Source organism: Poecilia reticulata, chromosome 22 (genome assembly GCF_904066995.2).
Source record: "Poecilia reticulata chromosome 22, P_reticulata-male-v2, whole genome shotgun sequence".
Lineage (NCBI taxonomy): Eukaryota > Metazoa > Chordata > Actinopteri > Cyprinodontiformes > Poeciliidae > Poecilia > Poecilia reticulata.
Window position 1 is genome coordinate 1,210,818 of NC_088851.1, and position 23,893 is coordinate 1,234,710.

At 41.1% G+C, this 23,893-nt stretch overlaps 1 long non-coding RNA gene and 1 pseudogene across 1 annotated transcript; both read left to right on the plus strand.

Annotated features, from left to right (window-relative positions):
* The first annotated feature begins 13,333 nt into the window (after positions 1 to 13,333).
* On the plus strand, positions 13,334 to 15,944 carry LOC145550056 (uncharacterized). The gene is made up of 2 exons (XR_014085904.1): positions 13,334 to 14,524; positions 15,641 to 15,944. It is a non-coding gene; the product is annotated as an uncharacterized LOC145550056 (long non-coding RNA).
* A 4,185-nt stretch (positions 15,945 to 20,129) lies between these two features.
* On the plus strand, positions 20,130 to 23,274 carry LOC103458244 (uncharacterized; annotated as a pseudogene).
* Positions 23,275 to 23,893: the final 619 nt, after the last annotated feature.

The following is a 23,893-nucleotide window of genomic DNA, read 5'->3' on the forward strand; positions in this document are numbered from 1 at the left end:
ATGGAGGGTTCGGGAGGGGGAGATTAGGGTGACGACTGGAGATTCATCCTCAACCAAACTGGTTCTAATATATACTAAAAGACAATAAAAGGATTAAAACATGCTGCAAAACGTATATAAGAAGACACAGCAGTGGGAATAATGCTCTCAACGTGAAAAAGCCTTTTACATTTTTTCAAAGGAAAAAAAATTATCAGAAAGGTTGATAAATCTGACCAATATGCATGTAAAGGTTCAACATTATGAAAAAACATACTCCAGATTATTACGGATCTGTTCAAGATAGCCAAGAATTTGACAGAATGTTCACCGGCTTGATTTTTTCCAACACTTATACTCCGCTAACATTCGGCATGCTAAGCTAAAAATGCTAACACCGAGCCGTGTGGCGAACGTGACGTCTATCATACAGGTTGAGCTCAACTCAAAATAATAGTTATAAACCATCTCAGAAAAAAAATAACTTACCAAGTGCAGCAAATTACTCAGACATGTGGAAAATGAACAGTCCTTAAATGACTTGGCTTCTGTCGCTTCACTTAGGTGGGAATCTATGATTCTGGTGTGGAGTCAGTGAATTAACTCCTTCAGTGTTAGAGCCGCTGGTGGAGTTTAGAGTTAAGAAGTCAAGAGTTATTGATTCTATTTTAGCGCCTCTAGATTTGATACGGAAACACTTTGTTTTAACACTGGATTTTAACTACTAGTAATATACACCCCAGAGTTACATAAACAGAATGTGACTCTATAAGTGTAAAATTAACTCTGCTTTTGCACAAAGTCTACTAACACCAAAACATTTGAATTTGCTGTGTGGCTTCATTATCATTTCCTGAAATGCTGGGTAGCGTGGTTCATCTTTTAAAAGTACACAAAAGTAGACATATTTTTCAACCAGTAAAACTTTTTCTCATGTTTTATTTTATTTTTTTCAGTTTTAGACTATTGCTAATCCTGTTTTTTCTCTGAGCATTGCACGTTCTGACCTTGAGCTTAATCTCCTGGGAAGACCGCCATCTGATTACATAACTTTTTCCGATCTAAAGTCTAAACTTAGTTTACAATTAGCCTTGCAACGTTTCACAAATTGATGTGAAACAACAGCGGTATGTTATATCAGTTCAACAATTAGTTTGCTTATTAAACAACAACAACATTCACCTGGTTCCTTCCTTCTTAAATCCTATGCAAATAACAAGCGATCGTTACTTTAACCAGCTAAAAATAAATGCCATGCCAAATAATGCCAAATAAATGTCTGCTGAAACAGACAGAGTTGGAATCTCTTCGAAATGCTAATGGAGCTATACAGCCTTCCGATGATCGGACCAAGGCCACTCTAAACGGCTGTTGCCGAACAGGACACAACTCTACAGATGCTGGGGGAAACATCAAAGACAAGCAGCGCTAACAGAGCTATTACTACTGGAAATACGAATGAGCTAGAACACTATACTGAATGTGAAACCACTACAACACCAGACAGAGTTCGGATCCTAAGCAGAGCCTGTTGCCGAACTGGACACAGAGCTATAGTATTTACCAGATCACACAGTCTGACCGGAGGTACATGTCATTCATTGTTTCATTTATGAAGCTAAAGGCAGTAGCAGCTAACATAGCGGTTCTAGACGTGGGCGGCACCGCCCCCCAGGGGGCGTTCAGAGGACGGCAAGGGGAGCTGGCGGACATTTTTACAAAAGGGGGCGCTGGGATGCCTTTGGGGGGCGTTTGGTCGAAGGTTAACTTTACACCTTAAATGCACAACAATACCAGTTTAGACTTTGAGCAACTTGGTAAAACTGTATTGTGTAACATTAAACCATGCTGCTTGGCTGCAACTGTATCGATAGCAGCTCTTCTTCTATTCAGTGTTTTTTTTAGCTTCTGTGAGCTTCTTGGCGCAGCTCCGCTCCTGCTACTGGTAGCTAAAATCACGATACCTTCACTGTGTATTCCTTTGAAAAATGAACCCATTTAAATATAGAAATCAAGAAATCCCTCCATGGGTGATACCACGATAGAGAGCGTTCATTTTATAGCATTAACACCGGTGCTGTAAGTGGCCTGGTATGAAATGGGGCTGATAGAACAACACAGCACTTTTAAATTTCAATAATCAGAATGCAAAAATTGTTTCTGTTGTTTTAAAGGGTTTATGTCAGTCTGCCTTTTCCCCATCGATATGCTTCCCGACCGCCCTGCACCATACGCGGTAAAAAATTTTTTTTAAAAAGACGAGCACATTGCGCAAAACTCTGAAATGGGAGAAGCGGGTCATAAAACGGAGCAACGAACTAGATGTGAATTATGGCATAAAAACAGAGAATCCGAAGCTGAACAGTGAAAAAAATCAACATATGATGTGAAACACATGACGATTAGGCGGCGCAGGAGGTGATGAGTGAATATTACTGATGGTCAATAAATGATCAAATAAATCTAGCAACAGGAAAGAAACTAAAGTGGACTTAGCAATAAACCAAGAGAGGATAATGCTAATCAAATGAAACTAAATAGAAATGAATGAAGAACAAAATGCAAGAATTACCTAAGAAACTAAAGTAAATACAGAGGAATAAACTGGTATGGCAAGACCTTTTGAGCAATAATTAATACAGAGACTGTATGGCAAGAATAAACAGACACTATTTCCAGATAAAAGGTAAAATAATATTGTTGAAGTGTCATGGGTTTGTTGAGACCATATCTAGTACTGATCATTTATTTATGTTTTTAATTAGATTTGATATATTTATTCAACATTATTTTTCATGTCAGTGTTAATGTCATGAGGCTGATGATGACTCCATTACCCCTTTAAATTTGACTCATTAGGATTTGATTAAGAACCAAATTTGTTCTTTGTAATTTCTGTCCAGTAAAACTATTAATCTATAAATCAGTAGACATGTCTATATAAAGATATAATCCATGTTTCTGCCTCTTATTTCTATGGCATTAAAAGGATCTGGAACTTTTGTTTTTCCACTGAAAGCTCTGGTTTGCACAATAAATGCCATACGGGTGAAGTTTTATGGATGATACTCTGATGTCCCATTCTCCTGAAGGCAGCACATAGCTGCAACACCAGAAACTGGCACTGAAGAGAAGAAGAGCTATGATTAATGTAGTTACAGTTCTATCCATGTTTTAATGTTGCAGAGCTCAGTCGTTTTGCAAATAGTTCAAAGTTTAAACTGGCGTGTTGTACATCTTTAATCTGGTCATTTTGTGGAATATTTAACAACTAGAAAATGGCAAAGAACAAGAATATTTTTTCCACTCTGATTGGCTGCTGTTAAGCCTACCAATTTTAACTCGAATGTTCATTGCATTTTTCATAGACTCCTGTATTATTTTTATATTATTATATTATATGTATTATTTTTGATTATAAATACAGAAACAAGCATAAAAATCAAAACATCTACAATAGTGATAGTAATACTAATGATAAAATAATGGTCAGTGCAAAGTAGCCTGCAAATTCTTTGGTGGGGGCGGTGAGGGACCTGGATAAAGGCTAGGGGGGCGCTGGCCCAAAAAAGGTTGGGAAACACTGAGCTAACCCCAGCTGCTACGGCAAACTCTGTCCTCTTCCTCCGTTTGGTCCTCCTCACCTTCATTACTTCTTGTGATTTCTACATTCCAAATGGTTTCAAATTGAAAAGGTGTAACGTTACTCATCACTGTTTTCCCTGGAGGGAATTAGGCAGCTGGATCGTGACACGTCATTGACCCAGGATGCACTGCAGCGTGAACAACATGGCAACATTTATGTGACAATATTTTATTGAAATTTACAAAAACTAAATACCCTACAGTATCATCTGTACTGTTTTTACATCTAAAATAAATATTTCCAAAATAAAGTCAATTGATAAAACTAACCATGGATCCCTAATACCTTTGCTATTAAGTTTTACACTGAAAATGTATCTACTGTATTTGCAAAGTTTGACCACCAAAAGTTTAGTAAACCTTTGTCTTTTAAATTATGACAACCTGTTAATTTAATTTCTGACATTCTTTAAATCTGCCTGGTGAAAACTTTTCAAATGTTCCTTTTCTGCAAAGTTTAAGTCATGAAACTTCAAAGTCTTTTCAAAACAGCTTAAATACCTTAGTTTCTTATATTAAGCCAGCAAACCATTTAGTCTCATTAATTCCACGGCATATTCTGTAAACACAGCTTTATTACAGCAGAGAGCTGTAACCTGAGAGGAGTGTTTGCTCACTTTTAATCAATGCTCTTTTTAAAATCTGTAGAGCTTTATAGGAGAGACAGGGAAACGTGACAGATGAATATTCGTGCAGGCAAATCCTACATTTCTTCAGAAGACTTTTAATACCTTTCAATTGACTAACTTTATTGGTGGAGCAGCTAACAAAAAAGGAGAAGTTTCTTTTTGCCAAAAAAAAAATCTATCAGCCTTTTTATTAGACATGTCTTTCTTTTCCTTTCCCAAATAACTGTCTTCATTCTGAGCTGACAGATACCTTAATGCACTGAGCAAACCTCTCCCTTCCTCACAAAGAAGCTACAGTATTCAGCTCAGCTTTTTTCTTTCAGTGCCGCACTATCCCCAACACGGAAACAGAAGTTTGGCCCTGAGAAAAAAGTAGCTCCTAAAATCAGTCTTTGTCTTCATTGTTCTAAAGTTACAGAATAGCCTTTCTAAATACAGATATTGTAAAGCCTGCAGTTCATGTATTGGAGAAATAATTAAATGTTGATGACATTTGAGGATATTTTTTAAATGCTTTTTGTGGAATCCTTAATGTGGCCCAGCCTCACCCAGACTCTGCCTTCAGCGGCCCCCGGGTAAATTGAGTTTGAAACCCTTGCTATAAATCCTACAAAATTTAATAAAAATAAGTGTCCAATTTTCATGATTCACATTTCTGGCATTTCTGTTTAGTTTGTGTTTTCATTTTATGTCATGTCACCATGTTATTTATGCCAAAAGTCTGTTAATCAATCAGCTCCACCTCAGCCATGCTTGATTAGTTTTCTGTCTCACCTGTATGCTGCACTGCAAAAGCTATCACCAGCCTCTGGCTGTCTACCAGATTATTGACAGACTTGTTCCAGTACACGTAAAGTGATCTTTCCCTTCATTTGTCTTCAAGTTGTTTCTGGATTACTCTCATCTTGCCTTGCCCATGTAGGACTTCTACTGCCTTTTGGATATCTAGACATCAACCCATTGTGAGGACTTAGGTTTCTGTGTATGTATTTTGGCTTATTTAGTCCCCTGTTGTTGTCTCTTGCACTTGATTGTTTCCAGCTGTCTCTGGACAGCTGTCTATCTAACCTCACCTGTGTGTTCTGTTCCCCGCTGGATGCTAGACATCTGTTAGTCAGTTTTGTGTTTGAGCGTCACATACCTGTGCCACTTGTTTCGACCCTTGTGTCTGGACTCTTTATCACAGCTTTGATGGCATTAAAGAAAGCGTACTACCTCATCCTGGACTTCAGTTATGCTACTCTTCTTCCAAATCATGACACCCATATTTTGATTCTTGGCCACTGATTCCCACCTGAAGGCTTACACATATTTCATCTGAAGATGAACAGTCAACATGCAGTCATGGTTACAGTCTTTTCGTTGTAGCACCCACCTTTCATACAGTGTTGCAGACCACCTGGGGAACACCTCTCTTGCTGGTTACCCACTAGGGTCCCCTCCTTCCCCTCAGTAACAGGGAGTGCCACACCTTTCTGCAGACAGCTTTCTCAGTGGACAACGTTGCATTTTCCATCCAGGAGTTATTAGCCATTTTACAATCTTATTATTATAGTAGGTATTTAGTAATGGATGGCACAAATGTACATAATTCTTTTCTTTTTTTGCTTTATCTTTCTTTGTGAAAGATCAAAAGATGCCTCTTGTGTAAGTTAAGATTAAAAATCTATAAATAAAGCTTTGAAGTAATTTGGCCAGTTCCTAGTGTGGAGAAGGGGAGATTGATGCCTCTCTATGAACAAAATGTTGCAATTTGCATCATGTGTCTATGCCAGTAGGAGCTGATGACTTTGGATGACCTATGTGAGAGGCTTAATCCACTTGTAAAAAATGGTAACCATTGACTGTTTATTGACCATATATTAGGATTTTGGACTGGTGCTTTAACTGTGGAGTTTTTCAGTGTACAGAACTCATGCTTTGTTTATGAACTACCTCGCCTGCTTTCATCACTGACAGCTGTCATTGTCCGTGTCTGTTATGTTACTGGAATAGCACTCTACAGACTGAAGAGGATTGCTGTTTAGTTTTAGTGTCTGCTTTCCACATGGTCAGGCTGTCTAACCAGAGTTCCATTATCACTCGCTCTCTGATGCCACTGTGGCTGCTGTATCCTCAAGTAGTGTTCCTAGACCAAAGCAATAACCTGTGGCTCAATTTTCTCAGTGTGACCTGTTATTTCCCTTTGTTGTTTCCAAGTTTGTTTGCTTTACACATACGCCTGATAAAGAAACCCAAGATGTCTGTTTTCCATCTCTAAGAGGACATAAAATAATTTATCTGCACAAAGCATTCAAGTAATAAGAAAATATGAATTGGTTGCACTTGTCATTCTCTCTGTATTTTATTAATGTGAAGGTCAAGAACTAGATTTTTATCTTTGACAGTTTTCCTTGATTGTTTTCTGGTACTTGAGAGACAATGGCCACGATATGCAAGTCATGCACCAACCCCATCAACGTTGTGTTGGTTGGAATGTACAGTATGTACATTGTTTTTTGTGGGAAAAATTTAATATATTTGTTACTGTGTATTTGTGTGTTCTAAGTATAAAAATAATATTTTATAACACACTTATGTATGTACTGTCTGTAGTAAATGTAACACTGAGCCATTATGATGAAGTGTTTTTCATTCATCATAGTGTTTTACATTGAGCACATCAGTGTTCAACTCGTTCTTATAAAACTCTATTTATATGAAGCTCTGTGTGTGAATCTGAAAACAATACAATTTTAAGAAGAAATAACCTTGCTTTGAATGTAGTTTCATTTTGCAATAGTATTAAAGGGTTTTGCCCACTGTGTGTGGTTTTTGGTTTACTTGTAAAGTTCTGAGAGTATGAAGCATGCTTTCAGAAAATGTGTGTAAACAATTGAGAATAATATTGTGGGAAACAAAACATTGCTGTCATCTGCAGACCAAGACTAACTCTTCTACTCAAACTACTGAAATGCAATTTTGTGTAAGACTGGGAGAGTACAAAGTGGATCAATTGTGCCCTCTGGTGAAAGGAGATTAAATCACCTGGGCTGCTTTATTCAAAGAAAATTGTACTTTCCACTGCTTTTTAAATTAAAAAGAGTCAGAACAATTCTGGAGGATCTGTATTTTATTAATTTTAAACAGTGACATTTTAAACACCCTTAAAGCAGCAAACACTGCTTTAAGGGTAAGCATGTGACACGTGTTCCTCAGCCTTTGAGGAACACAAGATGGTAGAGGAAGAACGGAAAGTTAATTTATATCTTAGGTTAATACAATACAATATTATCTGTAAAATGACCTGAGCATCCTCTTCATCAGACGATCATACAACAGTTTTCTGTCAGAGTCTTCTCTCAAATCTGGCTCTTCTTCATGAACTTTAGTAGGGCTGTTGTAAACGAATATTTTAGTAATCGAGTAACCTATCAATTATTCTTATGATCAATCAGGTAATCAGATTTAAAAAAAAGATCAAATAAAACATTGGTAAATCTAACATAACAGCAGTATTACATTCGCATATCAATATCAGTCCAATTTTTCACATTCGGTCTATCTGCTCATTGTATAAACAATCCTGCTGTGCTCGTGCCCGCCGTTTGCTCTGAACCAGCAGCTCCGGGAGGAGAAAAGCTGCTGAACTCCAAGCATTGCTCCTGTCATTTTAAGGATGTTTATTGGTCCCCAAAAAATGACAAAAACCCGGATGTTATCATGAATCAGTAAAATCCTCCCAGGCCGAACTTGAAAATTGGACGGTATGCTGTGTTATTGCGCAACACCTCCCTCCCCTTCTCTCTCTCTTTATTTATTATTACTATTAAACTAAAATCTCCAGCATGGGGAAGTGGGATGAGCTCGACTTTTCTCGACACCCCCTCCGCGAGGTCAGACCTCTCACATGCTGGGAACCCAACAGCCTCTTGCAGGTCTGCGTCCTCCTCCCCTGGAAAGAGAAGATGGTCGTCTGGGATGTGAAGATCCTCCATCGTCACCAAGGCCACAGCAGTCTGGGATGTGAAGATGCAGATCCTCAGTTGTCACCAAGGCCACAGCAGTCTTAAAACTCCACTGCTCTTTGACACCCCATCCTTGGAGTTTTGATGTCTCTCAGGAAGTGACGAATGTCGAAGAGAACCCAGGTCGCTCTGATCCTTTAACAGTGACAAAAAATCCTCAGCTGAATGAAGCGTTGGTTCTTCAGGATGTGGAAGATTCCTTAGGGACAGGTTGATGGGCAAAAAGCCTCAATTAAAAAAAAAACTCTGGGTGTTCAGTAGAGCAAAGCAAAAAGCATAAGCAGCATGACGCTTTATCCATAATCATAATTCTTTTGTGACAGGAGTTCTTCTTTAGCATAATCCAATTTCTTCAGGGCCCTCCTAGTCCTAAGCCTTGAAGTTGTTCTTTGAATGGCAATCATCCTGTAATAGTAGCCAGTCTAATACAGGATGGCATGGTGCTTGATTCTTGCAATGTTCTGGTTCGCTTTAGCTAAGAACTGGCTTGAACACTGACCTCGTGGACCCCTTTTTTCATAAGTAATACTTTTTTACAGTGCAGTACTTGCTTCACAAAATCCATTCCATTGAATTTCAGCTTGATCACCGTGACTACAGGCCGATCTTGATCTTTAATCCAAACTTTCTGTCCTGTTTTCAATGACACTGTAAACTGCAACTTCTCCTTTCCCTCTCTGGACAAAAAGGAGAAGTGCCTTCGCCTTCCTGCTTTCTGTGACGTGAACGGAGTTCCTCTGCAGGGGAAGACCTGCTCTTTTTCAGCTGTCACTGTTACACCATGTCCATCAGCACCAAGAGGTACTCCTCACTTCTCTTTTCTGTTATCCATGGGGCCTGCTACATCCATGCAGACTGAACCCCCGGGTAATGTGCTCTTGATGAACAACCCTTCCATCCGCTGCCCTGCGAGCCCTGCGTATTGACCACATACTCACAGTCCCGCAGCTGCATCGGACGGTCTGAAGGGACGTCCAAAGGTTTTGTTCTACCAGTTCCTCACGTGTAGGTCGTACGCCTGCATGTCCAAGGGCCTCATGCACGCTCCGCACGACCTCATCCACGTACTCTTCTGGGACCTCCCGTCCTCTGGGAGTACTGTCCCATTTCTCGGCTCCGACAAAGACAATTTTCCTCTGCTGGACATAGCAGTCCACTTCATCATTTCCACGCCAATGAGCTCCCTCATGCGTGCGCTCTCAGATGCTCCTCCTTGAGCTCCAGATGCATTTCACCACTTCCTTGTGGAATTACTTGCATCTTCTGGACGTACGACCTCGCGTCGTCCTCCTCGTTCTCCATGTTGTCTTTGTCTCCGAGTCGCCTATACCCCAAAGCCTCTCTTAAGCCATCGAGCAGGGATGGGTCTAGGCTATCTTGGCTACTAGCTTCACTGATGGACGTGGTCAACTGTCCTCAGTGAAACTCCCCTCACCCACACGCCGTGCAGTTACTGCGAGGGTGGTGACTGATGGCCTTTCAGTCACCGACAACTCTACCCCTGTAGAGCTGCTACTTTAAGCGAGCTCTCCAGAACTATCCTCCTGTTTTACACGCTTAGACTTCTATGACGTTGGGCGCCACCTTGTTGTGGTTACGCAACGCCCCACGTTGGGCGCCACTTGTTATTGCGCAACACCTCCCTCCCCTTCTCTCTCTCTCTACTTCCCCTTCTCAGAGGAGGGAGATGTGCAGCCAGCTCTCCATCTAATGGGTAATTTGAGTTTTCTAAATCTGATGGGATTTTACCCTGTTCAGAACTGAAGTAAACTATGTTTAAGCTGGCATCGAGAAAGACTAGCCTGGTTTCTAACGACCTCCCCCTCCAGATGTCCCACCCTTCTTCACCCTGTGAATTAGCCAGATTGAGAAGCCTGCAATCAACTAGTTTCACAGAGCACACCTGTTAACGGTCGCTCTTTCTCTTTTTTACAACTTCCACTTGTTACTGAACCAGGTTGGTTTTAGTGACTCGGGCGAGTCCCAAGGGTGTTGTTTTAGTTTTGGCTAAAAGCAACCTATAAAACATTTCTACTTTTTCCTCCCAGAATCAAACTTCATACCTATTTTACAACCATCAAAGAACTTTAAGGTGACTCATTAATTGAATGTCCACAACATCTATTAGATTTTCTTAATGCTAATTATTTTATTAGTAAGGCAATTTTGCAAGGGTCAGTACAGCTTAATTCAGTGGCAGAAATAATCAAATAAGTAAAATCAATAATCTAGCCTATCTTTCCCTAATGCTGACACTGAGAACTAAAAAAGGGAAACTTTGAGAGAGACGGACAGAGTTTGGCATTTTGAACCCCAGAACTGGCCTGATGATGAAGAAGGTGCTGCAGCAGCAGGAGGTTCCCAGTACAGGAAGAGTACTGACTTAGAGCGGCAGGTCTCGGGCCTCAGGGTGACTTCCTCATGCGTGTAGCGGTCCTCAGCTTCTTGTCTTGCAGCTCTGTAGCTCCCTTCTCCTCGTCTCACGATCTTCCTGGTCCCACGAAAGAAACACACCAGTTCTTCCTCTTTGCCTTTGTCTTTATCGTCGTCTTTATCTTCATCTTTGCCTTGGTCTTTGTCTTTGGGGGTCTAAACCCAGCTGTTGAGAGAAGTGCGATTTGAAGCCACATGTTGCTGGGCTAACGGGTTGGTCCCCATGTGCAGAACAGTCTCCGGCTCTGTGGCCCCGGCTCTTCTTCAGCTGCAGAGTTCTTTGTCCATCTCCGTCTTGGCTCGAAGCTGCCTGAAGGATCCAACCAAAGATTCCTCTTTTGCACCCCCCTTATAAAGGGTTTATCCACCCTTTTGGTGCATTTACATTGGCTAGCTTTGTTGCTGTGCCTGTCTCATTGGCTGACTGCTTGGACAGATGATCTCATATCCATCACCTTGGAGACATTATATCCTGATGTCTGTTCTCTTTTCTTAGAAAAGTTGAAGATTAGAAATAAGGCCTTGGTCACCTCTGCTCTCCTATCAGTTCCTCCTTTCCCCTGACCTTTCACCTACTATCTACCTTCAACACAACATCAGTGACCTTTAATTACAGTTACAACATTTTACACCTTTTCAAGTTCAATGTCAAAATCACATTTATAACCTTTTAGTTTCTTTGATTTAACATTAATTTATAATGTTATAATAACCATAACTTATTAGTTACTCTTATTATAATCATAATGTGAGTTATTACAGACATTTCTGACAAGAAACCAAGAATAATCCATTATTCTAATTATCTGATACCAAGTTACAGTTACTTGTTTCACCTTTAAGTACTTCCATATGTGTAAGAGTAAGTGTAAATATTCTTATAATCAAACCAACATCAACCACTGGTTAAACCAATATTCATTATTGGCATAATTATGAGTCATTATTATAAGTATTTTACTCTGGGTTTTATCCAATCTCTCAAAATGTTTAGATTTTATTCTTTAAAAACCTTTAATGCTTTAAAATAAGGAATGGTCTGAACTATTTTTAGACTGATGCAAGATAGAAACTTCCCCTTTCTTCAGGAAACCAGCTCTTCCTGTTTCATGACTCTGTCTGACTATGATTTTTTATGATTAAATAGAAAAAAGTAGAATTAAAGCAAAGTTTGCTGGACACTGTTAGAATTATTATGTTTGTTATCATTCATACATTTATAATTTTATGTTACTAGTTTTTATTTAGAGGTTTAGTGTTCAAATTTGTTGAAACTTGGGAGACAAAATTAAATCTTCCTTAATCAAGCATGTTTGTATAGATGGTGACTTAGATCTTCCTGGGAAAGTCCTGAGCTGTAAAACCTGTCTATGTGTTAATTTAGTTTCTGTGTCTCCCCTCTGTCTGTCTGAATTCACATCCTACTGTGAAGATAGGATGTGGATTTCACCCCCTCCATTCCTGTTCACACCTTTCTCTCCCCTGCTAATAAAAGAGACAAACAAACTGAAGGTTTTCAGAACGCTCTGTGAACGGCTCGGAGGAGCAGTTGACAGAGTTTTTTTCTCCTTCTGCAGAAGTTGGCTAAAAACTCATATACGTTGTCTGTGGTTCTCTTTTTCCATGTAGGTTTCAGAAAATACCTAACAGACACAATAACAACACACACAACCAGATTCATTTTATTACCGTCTGACTCTACTGTTGGGTCTTGATGTCACCTGTGTAATTAATTTTAAGGTAATTTTATTTATTATTACTATTAAACTAAAATCTCCAGCATGGGGAAGTGGGATGAACTCGACTTTTCTCGACAGCTGCTAGCACTAAGCTTTCGTCAACAACTCATGCAGAAGTGCGAGCGCAGCGGAACGCAAATAATGACCGGGCTAGAACACGGTGCGCTAAATAATAAAACATAATTTAATGAGGCTTCAAGGCAGATAATCGAGGTACTCGAAACACTCGAGGAATCGTTTCAGTTTTCAAAATATGGCCAAGTAATTTTTTGTAGATTTATAAAATATAAGTGAACACGAATCAGGAACAATAATTAAAAACACAAACAATAGCACTGTCATATTCTAATGTGCTACTGCTTTTGTAGAATGAACCCAGATAGCACACTATGTTAAATCAACGTTGAAAAATAGTTAGAATCGTTGATTTTTGGTTGAAGTCGACAAATGACGGTGGATCAACCAAACAACCATCCAATCAAACCGTTGAAACTGTGTCATTGAATCAATGTTGTTTTGTGGTTGAAATCTGATGACTGAAATGCCGAGGTCTGATTAATGGTTGATTTTTGGTTGAAGTTGACAAATGACGGTGGATCAACTATAAAACACACTCTAAAAAGAAAATAGTTGAACCAACTTAATTGAATTGCTTATGTAGGTAACAAGCAATTCAAATAAGTTTATCCAACTGAATTTATCCAACTTAAGTTATTAAGTTTACCCAATTCAATATATTATAATCATCCAACTCAATTTGTCCCTTGCAGGAGGGAGCTGGAATTGAACCATCAAACTTCTGACCACAAGACAACTGCTCTAACCACAGAGCCACAGCGGCTTACCAGGGAATCTGTCCCTGGTTAGCTTAAGTCATTGTGTCAGAAGAGGAATACAAATGTATAGGACTTAATAATTTCAAGTAAAGTCAAAGTGAATCCAGTGTGTTTCAGCACTGGTCCTCCAAGCCCTGCAAGTTTTAGGCATTTTCCTAATTCGGCACACATGATGTCTGATTAACGGGGTTTTGCTGAAATGAAAACACGCAGGTCAGTTTGCCTTGAGGACAAGGTTTGGGGAAGAACTCATGATCTAAATGTTCAATCAATGGACGCTGTTTTTCACACCCCTCTACACACACCCATTTCCCCCCACCACCCACCTGGGCTCATCTACCCCTCAATCTCCTCCCCCTTTCCTCTCTCCTCCCCTCCTCCTTGGGTTCAGGGTGAAACAATTTTAATTTTAGGTGAGGGTTTTAAATTTTCACGTTTTATTTTGTTAAAGATTTTTTTGGCTCTACTGGCCTTTATTTGATAGTTAATTGACAAGAAAGCGGGTAATGAGAAAAGGGGGAAGACATGCAGCAAGGGTTGCCAAGGCCGGGAATCGAACCTGTGACACCTGCGTCAGGGACTGGGGCAGGGGTGGACAACTCCAGGCCTCGAGGGTCTCCTGCAACTTTTAGATGCGTCTCTACTTCAACACACCTGAGTCAAATAATAAGGTCGTTAGCAGGACTCTGGAGAACCTGCCTGCACTGAGGAGGTGATTCAGCTATTGGATCCAGGTGTGTTCTATCAGGGAGACATCTAAGAGTTGCAGGACACCAGCCCTCGATGACCAAGATTGTCCAACCCTGGACTAAGGCCTCCATATGTGCAATCTGTGCAGTTTGTTGCACCCCTCATCACCTTCTCATCTCCCCCTACTCCCTCCCAAGGCTCCCCACACCCACCTGCTCCTCCCAGCCTTCACCCTCTCTCAACCCTTCTTCCCTCCCCCCATCCTTGAGCTCTGGGTCAGAACATTTTATTACTAAGTGGGGGTTAATCATGTTTCAAATTATGCACTACATGTTGAGAACAGTGGGCTGTGATTCCTTTATGTACATTTTCTTACTTCTCAGTAAATATTATTACTGACTGTGCATAATGTGTTTGCACAAAAACATCTAAAAGTCTCTACTAGGAGTTGTACAGTCTGACTCCCCCTTTTTACACTAGTGGTTTGTCCCAACCAAACAGCCATTTTGCTGCTGGTTTGTTTGCAACTGGCTTCTGAATTGAATTCTCCTCTGAGCAGTTTTATGGTAAGTTTTTCAATATTACTTTGATCTTAAATGTGTTTATTGAAAAATAAGGGCATTGTTTTGTGCCTATAGTAATCCTGGTTATTTTGGGGCAAAACGGATATTTTTAACAATTGAGGTCATGTCTCATTTTGTATTATTTTCATCCTGCCCACCGCTCCAGGCCTAAGTATGAAATCCTGTGAGATGTTGTGAGATTTGAGTTTTTAAAATAGGGCGGGGTCTATTGTTTGGTCTGAGAGAGCATGTGGTGGACAAGGAAATGTAAAGGCTGGCTGCTCCAGGTGGGCTTTAAATTGTTGTGATAGTAATCACTTGTTTTTCATTTTTTATTATGATGAGCTTAGGGACGTGATTAGATGTGTCTCTGTTCCAGAACAACTGAGTTATATATTTGCATGACAGTCTGCAGCCATCAAGAAGTGCAGAAGGTTGTTAATCATCTACAGATTAAATCCAGGTGAGGCAGAAAGGGAACGCTTAAAACATGTAAGGCAGGTGAAACACTGAACTAAACCTGCAAATGACTGATTCAGTCTGATTCTTGGGTTGGTAACTGGATAAACTGAACTTGTCTATTATTACTGGTGTAGGATCTTTATCAGCATATGGACATTTTTGAATGAATTCAACTTATTTGGAAATATTTGTAGTTGATTGAAGATTAAACCAGCTATTTGATGGAAGTTTATTCTGTATAAATTATAAATAATTTTTCCAACTACAGTATAAATCACCTTTTGCTCTAATTATCTGTCTCTGGTGTGTTAAATAAACCCTGATCCTCCCAGAGTTTTATCTTAAGTTTTCCGATAAACAGCCTTTATTTTAAATATTGATTCCCTCATTTTAACACGAGTGCAGCATCATAAATCCTACACTAGACTGCAGCTTCATAGGTAAATGTAGTTGTACATGTAAACATTAAGATAAATATTAATGAACAATTAAGATAATTATTAACAGTGAGTGTACATGGGGAACTATATGGTCTGCATTTGTTTTCAGACCTCTAACCAGTACACTGTTTAATCTTTCAATGTCTTTCAGAACTTTTCAAATGTTTATCATATTTCTACCCGACACCTTCCTCACTTTTATTTTTGTGTTTTTCAGCCATTGCTCTGCAGTTTGACCAAACGCTGACTCTTGAGGACAGTCTGGGAAACTGTCAAGAAGTGGCTTCATTACACGCCAGAATGAGAGGAAGACATTACAAGGAATCAAAGTGGCGCCAACCAGAGTCAAACTGGGGTTACCACAACTAGTACTGTTTCCCTGGTTCATACAGTACAAACCTTAACCTCATGGACTCTGTTCTTCTGTGGACAATAGACTGTTATTCTGACAGTCAAAAAGGAGTCAAATATGTTTAAAGATCTGTCCCTCTTCTCTTAAATTAAATGTTATATCAAACCTATGTTGTCATTTTTAAACTTTTGTACACAGTTTACCCATGATCTGCCAATAATAATGTTTAACACCAGTGAAGAAACTTTTAGTGGTATGTTATGATGCAGACCTATCAGACCTAAAAATGTGCATAAATCCTTAGCTTTCATTCAATGTGAATAGGTTGAATCAACATTGACTCGTAACTGATTCAATGTAAAATCAAACCAAATATGCATGCAGATCTACGTTCAGATGATGGTTGAATCAACATTGATTCCTGACTGATTCAATGTAGAATCAACACAAATGCATGCAGATCCACAGTCAAATGAGTGTTGAATCAACATTGATTTAATGTAAAATTAACAGAAATATGTGTGCAGAACCACATTCAGATGAAGGTTGAATCAATGTTGATTCCTAACTGATTCAATGCAATATCAACACAAATATTCATGTAACTTGACATACAGATGATGGTTGGATCAACATTGTTATGTCAGTTATGTTTGAAACCCTAACGTTGATTCAACATTCAAGTCACCGGCCACTTTCAATGTTGTTTCAATCATTCTGTGCTATCTGGGGAACCACTGCTTAATTCAGGCAGCATATCTGGAAAATTCTGTCTTAATCCGCTGTTCTGGTTTTGCGAAAACAGCCTTTTGATTCATTAGTGTTTATTAGTGTGTTTTTTTTGTTTCAGTTCCAGGCCTTTTAAATTTTTTAAACTTCCATTCCATCCATGTTTCACCTTTCCGCAGTTTCTTTTCCTGCACAGCTGTTATCTCCTCGTTTCCCTACTGCATTCTCTCTGTGCTGTCTGCCAGTTATTCTTGATGAACTCCTCTAGTTCTTTTGTCTCTTCCACCTCTCCCTCTGTGTTTAAGCTTTCTTATCATTATCACTCCTTACTGGTTCTGTTGTATTGTCTGTTTATCCAACATCCTGCTCATAAAGTCATCTTTTGCTGTTCTTATTAAAGTTTTCTTGCAAGTTCTCAGTGTTTAGATCTTCCATTTAAAACTCACCATAACATTTACATATGTTTTGGTCACATGAGTTTGTTTTTAGTCTTTGTCTGCTCAGTTCATTCAGCACAATACATGAGATTAATTATATTATATTTAGATTCACTGACATCAGACTCAGTTGAATATAAAAGGCCTATATGTATATATGTTGCTTTATAGAGTCCCTCTGTTCCATTTCCGGGTCACCATGGTGCACTGCACTTTTTACTTTCAAGAACATTAAAATATGTGAACAGTTATAAGCGCTCAAGACATGCGAGACAAACTTATTTGTGAAACAATATAGAGATTTGAAAATATTTTCTTTCTTTTGCTGACGAGGTGAAGTTTTTGTTTTTCCTGCAGAGGGTGCTGTGGTCAAAGAAAGGTTGCAGATGCCTGTCGAGAAAAGTCGAGCTCATCCCACTTCCCCATGTTGGAGATTTTAGTTTAATAATAACAATAAATAAAATTACCTTTAAAATTAATTACACAGGTGACATCAAGACCCAACAGTAGAGTCAGACGGTAAAAAAATTAATCTGGTTGTGTTTGTTGTTATTGTGTCCTGCAAACTTTGCTTTAATTCTACTTTTTTCTATTTAATCATAAAAAATCATAGTCAGGCAGAAAGAGAGTCATGGAACTGGTTGAGATCTTTCCAGGACACACAGAAAACAGGTCACAAAGGCCTGGAGCTACTAGTAATCTTGTATTATGCTTTAATGTCGAATGAAACTCATGTAATCTTTGTTTTTATATGCAAAATGAATTTATTATGTTTTAAAGATGAGTAAAATACATTGTAATCCTTTATTTAAAGGTTACAGGTTGGAGAGTAGAAATGAAAAGACCAGAGATAGATAAAAAGTGTCTGATGCTGTGTTACAAATACAGTATAGGGGTGAAAGAACAGTTAAGCAGAGAGAAAAGAGGAAGTGAGATTTTTAGACTATATCTGCAGCAGGTGTGAATACAGATAGAGGACTTCAGCAAGAAGTTTTAAAGAGCAAGGAAGGTTAAAAGTTAAGTGGAATAAAGGTCGAGGCTAACTGAAGATACCTGACGTCAGGGAAAGTACGCGGGGATGTAGGAAGTGAAAGAACTGTGTACGTGCCCCCCACCCCCCGAAATGTAAAAGGTATAAAAATATATGCAGGCGAAGAAACGGTGTTCTTCGTTCTTCGGTGTTCGAGTCGAGACCACACGAAGATGCAGCATTAAGATAAGGGCGATGCAACGGGACTACGGGGAGGTGAAGACTTCGCGCCGCTCGAGAAAGGAACAAGATCTAGTTGCCCACAGCCCGAGTTCTGATTCAACAACCGCCCTACACTCAACTCAAGACCATCTCAACGATGCAGCAGCAGACATAAACAACAATAAACAGCAGAATAAACAAAGATCGCATATGGATAAAGAACTAATTACATGGAGGATTCTCACCAGTTCAACTTTGGATTTATTCTAAATGGGATTCCGCCTTCTCAAGACAGGACCTTGTCCATGGATGTTAAAGTTTTCTGCTGCCAAGTTTAACCTCATCATCGGGGGTCGAGTGGACCTACATCACAAAGCCTCTCATTTTTAGTTAGTGACACAGTAGGGACTGGTAGGGAGTGTGATTTCTAAAGATTTTACTTATATTAATCTTTTAATTTTTTCTTTTTGATTTAAGAAGCTGTATGTCATTTTCCCCTGCTAAAGCTTGATAATAAAATACTAAAGTCTAAATTGATGCTCTGGACAGTTAAATTAATTAAGTCACTTGGAAACTAGTTTTTCAGGTTAATGTAAAATCAATGTTCATGATCCTAGTGAATTGGGGGCTTCAGACGTTTCTTTGGTTATGATAAATAATGACCCTGGGACTCAAGCCGAGTCTCTAAAATTATCTAAGCTGTAACAAGTGCACATTATTAATAAGAGAGAGAACTACCGTTAACGAATGTGGTTTTTGTTCTCGGGCACCGGCGAGCTACTCCGATGTCTGATACAGGAACTGTAGCGGGTCATAACGTTCGGATTGAAGGTAGTTAGAGCTTAGACGTGTCTCTCTCGTAGCCAGCTTAAACAAAATGTCCTCTACAATTCAGCCATGGTAATACCCAGGAATTAGGGGCTTTTTCGGACCCGTTAGTTGGAGAGCTGGTCAGTAGTCCGTTAGAGATGGGAGGTGTTAGGGGCGTGGCTGATTACTGGGTAATAACATGCCCCAAGCCGTAAATAATTTCTTTTTATTGTATTAAGCTATTAAGCTTGTGTAAAAACAAATTAATTAATAAAAAACACAGAGGCACATGGTTTTCTTGTTTGTGGAAAGCTAGCAACTACCTGGAGATAGGCACCAGCAACCCTTCTGACCCCACTAGGGGTCGGGAGGGTTTCAAAGGTTTTAGAAAATGGATGAATGGATGGATGAATATCAAAATAAATTAATGGCATTTTAATGCAGAGTAGTAAAAAACACACAGACAGATGAGAAAACAGAATCAGAGGCAAAACTCATTGGTTTCTGATCAGTGTGATTGCTGACTGATCAGATAAGGCTCCAGGCTTGACCAAGTCTGGCTGCACAGAATAAATTGCCATGGTAACTTATGTGTTACTGCTTTTGTGAAACTGAATCAAGGCTTAATTAAGCCAAGATGTCCAGAAAATTTTGTGAAACCAGCCCTGTGGTTCTATTCTACTCCAGCCCTGGTTGTGTTTGCACTGGGCAGAGTGGGGGTTGCCATATTAAAAATGAATTCCTGCTGAGACTGTGAAACTGCAGGGGGAATGAGCTCTGAGACCGACCGTAGCACTTTTTTGTTCCTCATTGTCCCATTTAGGTTGTTCTGCACCTGCTTTTCAGTGAAGAAAATGAGAATTATTGTTATTTTTACTAAATGTAGTTTTAACTTTAAAGATTAAAGGTAAAGCTGAGATACTGACGGAAGTGAGTGTGTGTGGCATCAGGAAACAACTCATTCAAAAAGTCTTGCAATGTCTAAAAACCTTCAGTTAGATAAATGTTTCATGATGTCAAAATGGAGTTAACTTGTTAAATTAGGTTCAGGAGCAGGACCACTCCTCAAACCACACCTCCAATTTCCTAAACAGCCCATATATACCCCGCTCGAGAGCCGTTCCACGCCTGTTACATAGTTTGTCAACTGACTAAGTTGCTTGTCAACAAAAAAGTTCTACTCACAATGGAAGACGCTCTTTCTCTCCAGCCTGACCACTCCGACTCGGATGACCTCTTTGATCCGTCTCCAGCTGCCTCAACCTCTCCTCCCCAGGCCACAAAACAAGCCTCCGGTTCCAAACGCCTCCGCTCCGTGATCTTCAACCCTCCAACCCAGCTCCACTCCTCGCTGTCAGCAGCACCTCGTCCAACCACGGTCCATCCACCGACGTCACATTCACCCCGCGGCCGAGGGACAAGCCGCGGGCCCAGCCGTCGACTTCGTTCTCCCGGTCCCAGACGACATTCCCAAACGCTGCAGTTCCAGAATACCAACCCGGCTTCATCTCCGCGACCCTCTCCAGGCGTCCTAACTCGCCAGCTCCTCAAAGGTTGGACCGTCGCCCGCCTCCACCGCTCATTAAAAGAAAAAGGAATCCCCTTCAGTCACTCCGACAACAAATTGAGGCTCTTTCAATTGCTCTCCTCCTCAGGTCCGCAGCAAACGTCAGGCCCGCCGTCATCCGAATACCCCGGACTTCCAGGTTTTTCTCCAGCATCCTCTTCTTCCCTCGTCACCTCAGACGTCATCCGGCCTACGCCTTCGAAGTCCTCGCACCCGGAAACAGCTCCTCCTCGCGGGAGCCAGGTCGTATTACTGTCATGAGCTGAGCGGTTGCGGTGAGAAAGTGGACACAGGTAGACCCAGGATGTGATGAAACAATGATGAATTTAATGGTAATGATCAAACAGAGAACAGCACGGGGAAACAGGCATCAACGGAAACAGACGACATCAATAGACAAGGACCCGACGAAGAACACAGACAACAGGTGAGACTAAATACACACGGGGCAATCACGGGAACGAGACACACCTGGGAGACAATCAACGGGGAAAGACGCAGGGACAGGACTAACGGGGAACAGGATCACACAGAAACTCGAAAAATAAACACATAGAAATACGGATCACGACAATTACATCCTCCACCAAACGCACCCTGCCTAGCCGATCTCTCTCAGATGCTATCTTCGGCTATCGCTTCGCTGTCCTCACAGACTCCTCAAATCCCGCCATCTCATTCTTCTCTCCACCCCCCCTTCTCCTCCTCAGCTCTCCCCACCTCCATAAACGCCACGACCTCCGGTTCTTCTCAAGCCATGGGAAACAATTTGCCGTCGAATTTGCTCTAGCTTTTTCTCTTTACAGAGACACAATTTGCACAATCTTTCCAGACCGCAGAGCCGAATTCGACAACTATCTCTCCTTAGTTCTTGACATGGCCCTACGGTTCAGGGGCACCGGGTTTTATCAATTTCATTCTCTTCGCCAACCAAGCAGCAGGTCGCTTGCAACAGTTCAGCCTAGGCACTTACTGGGGTTCTCTTGATTCCGAATTATACTGCCGCATTTTCGCCGCCCGCGCTTCTCTCTCCTGCAATCTTTGCGGTGCTCCATCTCACCCAGCCACAGCCTGTACATCTATCATCCCTCTCTGCTCTCGCCCTCTTCCTCGCGCTTTTTCTACAGGAGAATGCTCTCGTAACCGCTCTCAAGCATCACCCAGACAGGGATTTTGTTAACTTTCTCATTAACGGCTTCACTCACGGTTTCCTCCTGGGCATAGAAATTATTCCAGATTCCACCTACCAATGTCACAATCTTCAATCCGCTCTCTCAGATCCCGACACAGTCGACTCTCTCCTCACCGAAGAAGTTCAAAAAGGGTTCGTTATAGGCCCCTTTTCTAGGTCACCTTTTCCTACTTTCCGCGTCAGCCCCATTGGCATCGCCACTCGCAAATATTCAGGTGTAAAAAAAAAAGCTAATCATAGATCTTTCAGCCCCTCACGGCTCTCATGTTCCCAGTATCAATAGCGTCATTCCGTTTCCCGACTTCTCCATGCAATACGCAACCATAGATCACGCCATTAAACTCATTCGATCAGCAGGTCGCGGCGTCCGGCTCTCCAAAGCCGACATCACCAGCGCTTTCAAAGTTCTACCTATTCACCCCGACTTCTGGCGCTTCTTTGGCGTAGTTTGGAAAGGCGCCTTTTACTTCACCGTCCACCTCACGTTCGGGTGCTGTAGCAGCCCCAAAATTTTTGATTCACTGTCCGAAGCCCTCTGCTGGATCCTTATCAATACCTATAAACTCCCCTACGTCATACATCTTCTGGACGACTTCCTGGTCGTCACTCCTCCATCTTCCCCTCCTCGTTCCGGTCTTAACGCCCTAACTCAAGCCTTTTCCCAGATGGGAATTCCCCTCTCAGAGGAGAAAACCGTCGGTCTGCGCACCTCTTTAGAGTTCCTAGGCATCACTCTGGACTCTTTATCTTTCCAAGCTTCCCTATCACCCGAAAAGATCAACCAAATCACCTTAATTCTGTCTAATTTCTTACTCGCCGACAAATGTTCTAAACAATAGCTGCTCTCTCTCCTCGGCCATCTAAACTACGCTATTCGCATCATTCCGCAGGGTAAATCCTTCATCTCTCACCTCCTGTCTAAAGCGGCCAGCATTCCCTCCCTTCACGGTTCTCTCGCCATCGATCACTCCTGCAAATTAGAAATGCGTCTGTGGCACTACTTTCTTTCATCCTGGAACGGAATTTCTTTCTTCTACAACGATTTCCTCACCTACCCTGAAGACATACAACTCTTTACTGACGCAGGTCCCTCAATCGGTTTCGGTGGTTATTACAAAGGAAAATGGTTCGCCGACACATGGCCGCTCGAGTTTAAGTCTCTTCAGAACGCCTCGGGCTCTCCTTCTTCCGCTTTCTTCGAACTTACCCCATCGTCATCGCTGCGATCCTTTGGGGTCACGAATGGTCTAAAAAATCCATCCTCATTCATTGAGACAGCACGGCAGTAGTAGAAATCATAAATAAAGGCCGCTCTCGCTCCCCCGAAATCATGCAGTTCATGCGCAGACTTACCTTAGTTTCTGCCCAACATCAGTTTCTCATTCAAGCCGCTCATATTCCCGGATCAAAAAACCGCATCGCTGACGCTCTCTCGTTTTTCCTTTCAGAAATTCAGACTCTTGGCCCCAGATGCAGAAGCACGTTCCACGCCAGTCCCTCCGTTTTCTTCAACCATATTCAACTGAGCCCTCCATTACCTGATCTCCACCGAGCTTCTCAAGAATTAATCCTCAGCAGTCTAGCTCCTCGCTCGCTTTCTGTATATTCGACCAGCCGGAACCGATTTAAATCTTTCCACGCCACTTATAATCTCCCTTTTCCTTCCCTAGACGTTTCCACCCTCTGCCTCTTCATTATGTACTCCTGATTAGTCCTTAAGATCCGTACCTCCACTATCCAGTCCTATCTAGCAGGCATCAATTTCTTCTTTAAGCTTTCTGCAGGAGTCAATTGCCCCTCCATCTCTCACTGCCACGTGAACACGCTCATCAAAGGCTGCAAGAAGCAAGAACCAAACAGCATCATTCCACGTCTGCCCCTCACCACCGACCTCCTACGCAAATGCATTTCCACTTTGCGTTCCGGTTACTCCTCTAATTTCGTAGACAGGACCCTGGAGTCCATGTTCCTACTAGTTTTTTTGGCTTCCTCCGCTGTTCTGAATTCGCTCCAACTTCCTCCATCCTTTCAGCCCTTCAGATATTTCCATTCTCAGCCACGACACCATGATTTTTACTCTGTGGAAAAGTGAGACCGATCAGCTCGCCGTCTCTTGTCCCATCTATCTTTTCCGCCTCGATTCCTCCCTCAACCCGTACGAGCCCATTTTCAATTATGTCCAGTCCCGATT